General features: G+C 33.7%; 1 pseudogene; it reads left to right on the top strand.

Moving 5' to 3' along the window:
• Positions 1 to 1,874: 1,874 nt before the first annotated feature.
• On the top strand, positions 1,875 to 9,692 carry LOC107853941 (annotated as a pseudogene).
• Positions 9,693 to 10,189: the final 497 nt, after the last annotated feature.

Here is a 10,189-nt window from a genome sequence, read left to right as displayed (position 1 = left end):
GAATGGACTGTGCCAGTAAATCTGAAATATCGGTTTTAGGGTGGTAATATATTTGGGTTGATTTTATGACTTTTAAATCTCATTTTAACCCTCAATTTAAAAAAATTATGATTTTGGGTTTCGAGGGTCAACCCTATAAAAATGTCATTTTGAAATTCTAAAATTGTCACTAAGTCTGGTGCATCGAATTTAGTATGGTTACATAGTTTATTTGTATATATTAAACTCCGAACATATTCCAGACACCCCATCAAAGTTCCTTACCTAAAAGGAAACCCAATTATGATGCCTAAAGGAAAACCCAATTATGGTACCTAGAGAAAAACCCAATTATGGTAAGAAAGTCAGGACAAACACCAACAGTTTGACTGAAGTTTTTGTCCAGTAGCTAATTTGAACCAACAAAGTCTTCAAAACAAGGATAAGCCAAACGAATTAACCAGTAACCGAACTGTCAGCTCAAGCAAGTCATAAATAACTTGGGTTAGTTATAGGAAATCTCTAAATGACAAAAATAAGAGAAATTAAAAAAATAACCTGGAGGTTCATTATAAGTTTCTACCTCAAACTGCTGCAGCAAAAAAGTAACTATTGTAGTAGTATAGTACCTCTAACTACAATGATGACTTCCATATCAAAGGGCTCGAAACAGTGCAGTAGTAATTCATAGTGAAGTTCCAATTTTTAAAATCCAAAAAATATTTTTATTCCCAGTGTTTGAAAAATACACTAGGGATTTGGAGGGGGTGATTTTCAGAGGAAATTTAAAGTTGTTCATCTTTGGAGATAAGTAATTATGTTCTAGACTTGAAATTACTTCAATTAACCCTAGAAATCACTATAAACAATTAATGGTGGGTTTTAGGGTTTAACCCTAGCTTATGAAATGATGAAAAATGATAGGAATGTTTATGAATTCGGTATTTAATGATCCTAGAGTCTTAGAAAACTAATGGAACTAGGATTACAATTGTTTACTCTACTTTAAATAAAAATTCTTGAGGTTGAAATAATAAGAAAATCCTTAAGATGATGAAATAATGTAATTTACGGCTAAATTAGATGACTTTTGATCCCTAGTAGTTAAGAAGGGTTGAATTATTGAAATGTGTATATCTTTTGTTTTGTATAGATCAAGTATGAATTGAATGGGAACAAAAAGGTAAAAGTATGGATTAAAGGTGCTTTGAGCAAAGGACTTGAGGTAAACTATGATTTTGAGTAGCACTTACACTTTTTTGGCTTTGTGCTTGTTTGTGCTTTAAACATCTATGATTGCTTTCTAGCATAACTTGTGATTTGATGACTGAATTGTAATATCATTGCATTGTGATGATGTATTGATGTGATGGGTCAGTTACCACACTAATACAATATGATGTGAGGTGATAATGGGTTTGGTATTTATGTATTATGCCTAAATAAAATATAGACATGTAAGATTAAGTGGTTGCTTACTTACTAAGACAAAAAAAAAAAAAAAGAAACCATGTAGCAGTTGGCAGTAATTTTGGTCAGGTATGAACTCAACAAACTTTTAGCTCCAAATTTCTCTAAAATTCTCTTTTCTTTCCATTTACACTAAATAAAGTATAGTGAATATATGGACAAAAAATTTATGAGAAATTTGTAGGAAAGAGGTGTTCAATTTCTTGGCATAAGGATTGTAATAACTCTTCTATGGCTGGTTAATTTTTTATCCAGAAAAACTACTAGGGACATGTCATGAAAATTCCAAATTGGAGCTAAACAAGTTTCTTACCTTAACTTAGCCTTTCTACCTCCACAAGTTAGGGGTAAGGTCTGCGTACACCTTAGACCCTACTTAACGTGATTCCACTTTCTATATTGTTGTTTTCATTTTGACCAAAAAAATGGTTAGCTATACTAGTAAAGAAAGCATAGTTGTTTGGGAGGATCAGAATCAAGAAAGTAAAATACGTATAGAGAGTGATTTTCTTGATTTAATTAAGTATAGAGAGAATTCCTCTGAAAGAGTAGTTGGGAATGAGAAAGTTGAGGCAGAAATTAGAGAAAAAGTGTTCCAAATATATCTTTGATGTAGTCAGCTTAGGGGAGTCACAAGTCAGCTATCACTGTTAGCTTAGCCAAGCACTGTCACTGTTACATTGGTTCCGCTTGTATTGGTTAGTTAGTCAGTGGAGTGAGCTATCAAAGAGAATGTTCTATAAGAAGTTAGTTGCCAAATATTTTGTATTACACTAATAGCCTATATAAGGCATAACAACTCACATTGTAACACAGTTTTAAAGTAGTTATAATTTTGAATCTCCTTCTTATCTTCTTATCTCCATTCTTCTTCTCTTCTCAGCTCCATTAATGGAGTCTTAGTAAGCTTTTTCACATGGTATCAAACCAGGAGAGGATTTAGATTCCTTCTTATCTGGCTATTCTTTTTATTGTATTTTGTTTGAATTAAATCTCTTAGCACTTTACATCAAGTTGCCCTCAGACACCATAGTAAAATGGTGTGGTAGAGAGGAAGCATAGACAACTTCTAAACATAGAAAGGGCACTAAATTTCAATTTCATATACTTATCAGATATTGGGGATTGTGTGTGAAAGTTGTTGTTCACTTGATGAATATGATGCCTTCTTGAGTTCTAGCTGGCAAAAGCTCATTTGAAATTAAGTTCTCTAAGAAAGATAATCTATCCTATGTGAGAGTTATAGGCTGTTTATATTATGTAACAATAGTTCCCAAGGGAGATAAGTTCTCTGAAAGGTCTAAACCTACTATATTAATGGGATATCCCAAAACTCAAAAGGGTTATATATTGATGGACATCCATACAAAGAAGTTGGTAGTAAGTAGAGATATTGCTTTTCAAGAGGATGTCTTTCCCTTTGCACAACTGAAGCACATGCAGACTTCAGAGGGCACTCACAATAATGTATGTATGTTTGATTTTCTAGCCTCAGTTGATGGAGAAAGTAATGGTGACAGTGACACTCATGAGGTTGTCTAGCATGAACCATCTCCACCTGGTAAAGATGCTAGTTCTATCCCTGAGATAATGCAAATTATGATTCAGTCACAAGCATGAATGCAGATTCATATGATGAAAATACAAACATTGCCATTACATCAAACAGACCATCTAAAGTCAGTAAACCCCCTATATGGATGCAGGATTATGTTAATCCAACTAGAAGCTAGAAATATAAATATCCTCTAGCTCACAACTTGTGAAACATAAAGATGAGTAATGCTTATCAAATCTACTTGGAAAGTTTCTCCAATGATGATATGCCACAGTGTTTGAAACAACCTATTAAGGATGATAGATGGGTAGCAGCAATGTAGTTGGAGATTCAGGCTCTAGAAGCCAACAACACATAGATAGTTGTAGACTTTTTATAGGGTAAGAACACTGTTGGTTCCAAATGGATCTACAAGATCAAATACAAGGCAAATGTTGAAGTGGAAAGGTTTAAAGAAAGAATGGTAGCCAAGTGTTATAGTCAATAGGAGGGTTTGGACTGTCATGAGACATACTCACCAAAGATGGTAACAGTGAGGTATGTCATTGCAGTAGCAGTTTCTAAATATTGGTGTATTCAGCAAATAGATGTCTACAATTCCTTTTTATAGGGTCACCATGAGGAAGAAGTTTATATAGAACTGCCAAAAGGTTTTAGGATACAAGAGGAGAAGAAAGTTTGCAAATTGCCTAAGTCATTATATGGACTTAAACAAGCTTCCAGACAATGGAAGTTCAAGCTTACCTCTGCATTGGTTACAATTAGATTTACTCAAAGTGCACATGATTACTCTCTTTTGACTCTAAATGGATCATCTAATGTAGTAATTATTCTAGTGTATGTTGATGATCTACTTATTACTAGGACCAGTGTTTCCTTTATTCTTGCCACAAAGGGGGTTCTTTAACAATAATTCGAGATGAAAGATCTAGGTGATCTCAAATATTTCTTGGGGATTGAAGTTATCAGGTCAGATTTAGGAGTCATTCTAAACCAAAGGAAAACATTCTTGAGCTCATATCAGATAGTGGACTCAATGGTGCTAAGCCAACTCACACCCCTTAGGATTAAAATCTTAGACTTACTGTAGAGTATGATCAATCCATTAATATGAATGGAGATGAACTACTATCAGTCATATCCTTCTGTTAAAGACTAATGGGAAAACTCATGTATGCTACTATCACTAGACCTGGCATAAGTTTTGTTGTACAAACTCTTAGTCAATTCATGCAACAACCTAAAAGATCCTACTAGGAAGCTGCCACTAGAGTAGTGAGGTATCTCAAAGGTACAGTTGGGCAAGGAGTTTGGTTAAAAGCTCAATCTTCCACATCTCTTACTTGTTGGTATGACTCAGACTGGGATGCTGGTGCAAATAATTGAAGATCAGTCATAGGTTATGTGGTTTACTTTGGGGATTCTTTAATTTTTTAGAAGTCCAAAAAATAGCACACTATATCGAGAAGTTCTGCTGAGGGTAAGTACAGGAGCATGGCCACAACTATGGATGAATTGACTTGGTTAGTTGAGTTGTTTCAAGATCTCAGTGTTCCTATTAACATGCCTTTTCCAATGTTTAGTGAAAGAAAATCAGCTATTCAGCTGGCCAATAATCATTTGTTCCATGAAAGAACCAAACACATTGAAAGTTAATTGTCACTTTATCAGGGATAAGATTAAGAGTGGCTTAATCCATGCTAAATATGTTTCTAATCATGATCAAGTTGTTGATCTGCTCACTAAAGGTCCAAGTCAGGTTTAACATTTATATATCCTTGGCAAGCTTGGTTTTATCAACATCATCATGCACCCTACAGCTTTAGGGGGAGTGTTCCAAATATATATTGGCTGCAATAAGCTTAGAGGAGTCACCAGTCGACTGTCACTATTAGCTTAGCCTATCAGTGAGTGGAGTGAGCTGTCAATGAGAATGTTCTAGAAGGAGTTAGTTGCCAGATATTTTGTATTACACTAACAGCCTATATAAGGTACAATAGCTCACATTGTAACACAGTTTTGAAGCATTTATAATTTTGATTCTCCTTCTTATCTCCTTAGCTCTATTTTCTTCTTTTCTAAGCTCCATTAATGGAGTCTTAGTAAGCTTTTTCAAAAAAAAATGTAATCTTAGATCTTTTTTCTAAAAGTGTAGTTGAGAATAAAGACATTCATACAGGGAAAAGAGAAAAAGGTGTAATCTTAGATCTTTTCTCTAAAAGGACAGCTGATAATAAGGAAATTTAGGCAGAAATTAGAGGAAAGACGCTAAAATTTATAACCTTTGATATTTCCATGGCTTTGTCTTGTATTAGTAGTAGTAGTCTACAATCATTTGAACCATCAAATAACAACACAAGAACTGGGTATTTCAAGAATGGTTCCTTGTCATCGTGCTATTCCCATCCCTTTTCCCAAAAAATTAGTTACTCACTTACCCTGTGTTCAATAAAGGATAGTGAGTACTCTGGAAGACACTTAATTGGTCGGTGTTTAGCCGGTTTAGGCTAATTGAAGGAGGAGATTTTAGATTGTTAACTCATAGTCATAGAACTAGTTTGGCTCTAGGTTGTCGACTGCAGGTCAATAAGGATAATGATATTGATAAGTTTAGTAGCTCGGACAACACTTTATTTTTCCCATTCAAATTTCCCACAAGACTGATAGGTGATTCGAGAGTTTCAGTAAGTATGGATAGAGAAGTACGCTTCAACTTTATTCGGCTGATACAATCCTTGAGAAAATAGTTTTAGAGTCTATTCAGATTATGGCTTAGGTCATGCAAGAGCTTTCGAATGAAAAGTTGAATCAACAAAGGCTTACTTTAAAAGCCTAATTATAATTCCAAAGAAGAAATACTTTTTTTCCAACCTTCAGAACAGTATTAATGGCATATCTGATCTTACCACCGAGACTCTCTCAAAGAGTAATAAGACTTAACTAGAAATTTTTGCTCCCATAAAAATGGGTCTGGGAAGTTTCTTATCTTTAGAAAACCACCACCAAGCAACTGAATTAATGGAAATTTTTTCTCTTGAAATATGTCAAAATATATGTTGCAGAAAAATATTACCTATTGAGAATTGTGATTGCAAAATATGTTCGAGAAACAAGGGATTCAGTCGTGGATACATGTGTCAACTATATTTTAACTTTGATTATGATAATAATAATACTTGTAATTCTGTAGGCTACGATGCATGTCTACACCGGTTCCATGTTTTTTGTGTTGTTCATAGAAATCTTATAAAGCCAGGTCAAAGTATCAGCGGGCCATCTGAAATGCATTTTCACTGTCTTTGTTGTGGTCATGCTAGTGAAATGTTTAGTTTTTCTAGAAAGGTTTACATCCAGTTTGCAAAGGACTGGAATGAGGAAACTCTAATAAAATAGCTTGACTATGTTCAAAAAAATTTCTATGAAAGTGAAGATTTTAAAGGTAAGGAGTTGCATGCTATAACATACTGTAGCACCCTGTATTTTTGTGCTAGAATTCTAACCATCTTTCTTACACGTATAAGCTCTAATACAAATGATTCCCATGTTTATATAAGTTCATGATCATTATCCTAATGTGTGAAGTGCTCTCAAGGTGAAAAATGTTCATAGGAAGCATTTAGAGTGAAGTTGAGCTAAGAGCCTTTGATTCGGCTAAATCTTCGTATTCGATTCTACAAGGGTCTACATTGAACGTGTATAAATTTCAATACATGTAGAATTTTTCAGCTCAATATCCACTAATTGTAGATAATTGATTTAGCTTTCCAACGATACCACTTTCTCATTAATCCGATACCCGAGTGAAAAGTTATTGCATTTTCTGTGTGAGGCAGTAAGCCGATGCAAAAAGGATACTCCTTTCGTCCTTCTACCCAAAACTAGTTTTTAAAGTTGAATTTACATGAATTTACATGAATCTCAATTTATGGTTCATACCCAATTATCATTGTTTGAAGTTTATGACGTTACAAGTAATGTAAGTGTTGAATTGCATAACTTCTTTCACAATTCATGCATGTGATTTGATGTCATATATAGAGAATTGATTTTCATTATCTTGATTAGAATTGTTAAAGTATTCCAAGATTATTGTTATTGAGCACGAAGTTTGTTGTGATTTGACACGAGTTTTAAGAATGGGTTTGAAGCCCCAAGTTTAAGTCTTGATATTTCAAGAAGATCTTATTTTAAGCAATCATTCATATGACAGTAATCAGATTTTTAAACAAGAATTAATATTTTGATCCTAAGCTAAGATTAGAATCTACTATTATTCATCTGATCGTGATTTAAAGAAATAGAAGCATAATTGGTTTTTCATTATAAACCCTTGTGCTATTTTGAGGTGGATTTCCTAAAAATCTGAGCATTTAAGTATGAGAGTAGTATTTAGCACCAAGTTGGGTATGATTTCAAGATTTCATGCCCCAGAACTATGCGCCACCATAGGTTTAAGAGTGCTCATAGTGGGCTAAGTCAGTGATCACTTAAGATAAGGTTATATTCTGATGGCAAGGATAGAACAGCTCTTCTCAATATGGGTAAGACATTGGACTCCATGACGGCTCACATGGTTTATGTCAGTTAGAAGAAACTCCTAATAGAAAGAGTAAAAGTACAACTTTTAGAACTAAGTGTTATGGCTCACAAAATTTATATAGTATGATTTATTATTCATGATTTATGATTTTCAACTTTTAGATATTCAAGTCAATGTGAGTCATTTACACTTAGCATGCATTCTTTACAAGTTTATGCAAAATTAGTTACAGCTTTTACTTATGCATTCACCCCCATATGCTCAGTACATTCCAAAAGTACTGATTCACATATACGTCTATGTGCTACATTGTTTAATAATGTAGGTACCATTGTAGTACACCATCATAATCAGATAGTTGCAGCTTCAAGTCAGCAGGTGATGAGCCCTTTTGATTCAAGGGTTCGAGTCAGTCATAGTTCGAGTAGCATTTTAATTTTTTTAGCTAGTCATATTGATTTGGGATAGTCGGGGGTCATGTCCCGACTACCTATAGTCAATACTAATAGAGACTTCATAGATAGTCAGTAGAAGTTGATGTATTTGATTCCAGCCTTGTTTTCTACAATCAGAGTTGTAATCATTTCAATATAGTTTTTATTGATCATATTCACAAAACAATTATCTTTTTCATTATTCTTTCGTACTTATTATTTATTTCAGTTGCTCATGAGTTATGCTAGTAGTAAGGGTTTGCTTGGGTAGTCTCGAGTCGTTACTCATACGGTTTGCATAACAAGCTTGAGAAAAAGAAGATCTCTCCTTTAGATGCCTATGATGTCATCTTTTATTTAATAAAATGTGAGTATCAAGCCCAACCATATCCTTTATAGTTTCAACTGTTAGATTGGTGTTGTTTTTCCTTACAGATAATAGAGCATATCTCTATGGTAAAGCTTAGTGCATTAATTTGTTTCTTTTATCTTATTCCTTTTATATGGTTGTACTTGCTACTACGGTTTAGAATTTTGTGATTGAGAATGTTCAGTCTTCATAATGATTGATTATCTACATAATAAGGTTAGTTTAATGAGGCATTAGCTTTGACAACAGAGGTCTGCTTCTTGAGATGAAAAAGAAACCAAAGTTTTGAGTAGTCTTTAACTGCGAAATGGAGATATACTTTATATTGAAATAAAAAAGAAAATTTGTTGTTTTTGAACTCATTTTTTGGCTATTTTGATAAATCATGACTAGGAAGAGTTCTGGAATTTATAATAAGGGCAATAATGATCATTAAGTTGTTCTATAAGAGAAGTATTTGTAATACAACTTGTTTAACTTCAAGGATCATATCTTTTTAACTGTAAAGACCCTCTAAAGGAACACAAAGAAAAATGAAGTACTAATTAATTGGGAATAACTACTTGGAAATGATAGAAACCATAGTTTTCCTTTTTATTTTTTTGCCCGTTTCAATAGTTATCCATTTGGCACTTGGCCCTAAGTCAACCCAAAAAACTAGCTCAAGAGGGGAGGATTTCCCAACCAATTAAGGACTCTAACCCGCACTAACATTAGTAGCAACCAGTGAACCTCTTTTTGGACTTTCAATGATGAAAATGCATGGTTTTTCATAAGTTCCATGTGCAGTATGAATAGTTAGCTTTTGAAGATACAGATTGCTGATCAACGAGCTATAAGATATTATTGCTCCAACTGTACAAAACAAGCGTCCTATTCGGAACCAAACATTCACTATACTGCCACTTATAGTTATCTAAAAAGATATCATTGAAAGGCTTCAAGTCATTTACCCTAAGGTTTTAACGTTAAGAAAAACAAAAAAAACACATTGTATATGTTAAAGCTACATAGCTATGTTATTTTACAATATGTAGTGTCTTGCATTTAATTGACTTATCCTAGTGTTATACCATTTGTCATTTATCAATTACTATATGAGTCATCCAAAACTGAACCAATGATTGCCTCGCTTCGTGTCTCTGTGGGAAATTTCCACTAATTCTAGGTTTTTGTTATAATTAAGACACGGATGGTTTGTCACAGTTTCTTTCACCCAACTTTCCTGCATCTATCACTCTTTTTGCTAAATTTTTCTTCAACATCATGAGCTCTTCAAGCGGAAGAAAAGGTATGATTACTGTTGATCAACATCAAGACGATGCCCAGGATCCTTTGTAAGTCTGATAAAATGGTAGGGGATAAATATTCAGCCATAAAAGAAAGATGAGCTCTTCAAGGGAAAGAAAACATATGATAGTTTGTAAAGTATTGAGAGATCAAAGAAGCTAAAACACAGATTTTCTAATTATTTTAACTTTAATTTTTGTAAGCCTAATTCTCTATTGAGGATTCTTTTTGTCAAATGCTAGAACGTGGTTTTGTAGTATTTCTTGTGTTATTTCTTGCCCTTCAATTTCTGTTACTATATACTATCTATCTCTTGTACTTCGACTATCACACTATTTTGTTGTAATTATTATTTGCTTTTTCTTAATGCTTTGTCATGCTTTCTTGAGTATCTTCTTTGATGTGCTTTTCCTAGAGTTGAGAGTCAATCGGAAACATATATTCTACCCTCCTCAAACACCACTTACAGGATTACACAGGCTATGGTGTTGTTGTGAGCCATGGGTTGTAATAATTTTAGCTTCTTTCCCCTCTCATTGAAGACATTA

Source organism: Capsicum annuum, chromosome 5, assembly GCF_002878395.1.
Source record: "Capsicum annuum cultivar UCD-10X-F1 chromosome 5, UCD10Xv1.1, whole genome shotgun sequence".
Taxonomy (NCBI): Eukaryota; Viridiplantae; Streptophyta; class Magnoliopsida; order Solanales; family Solanaceae; genus Capsicum; species Capsicum annuum.
This window is presented reverse-complemented; position numbering and strand designations above follow the sequence as displayed.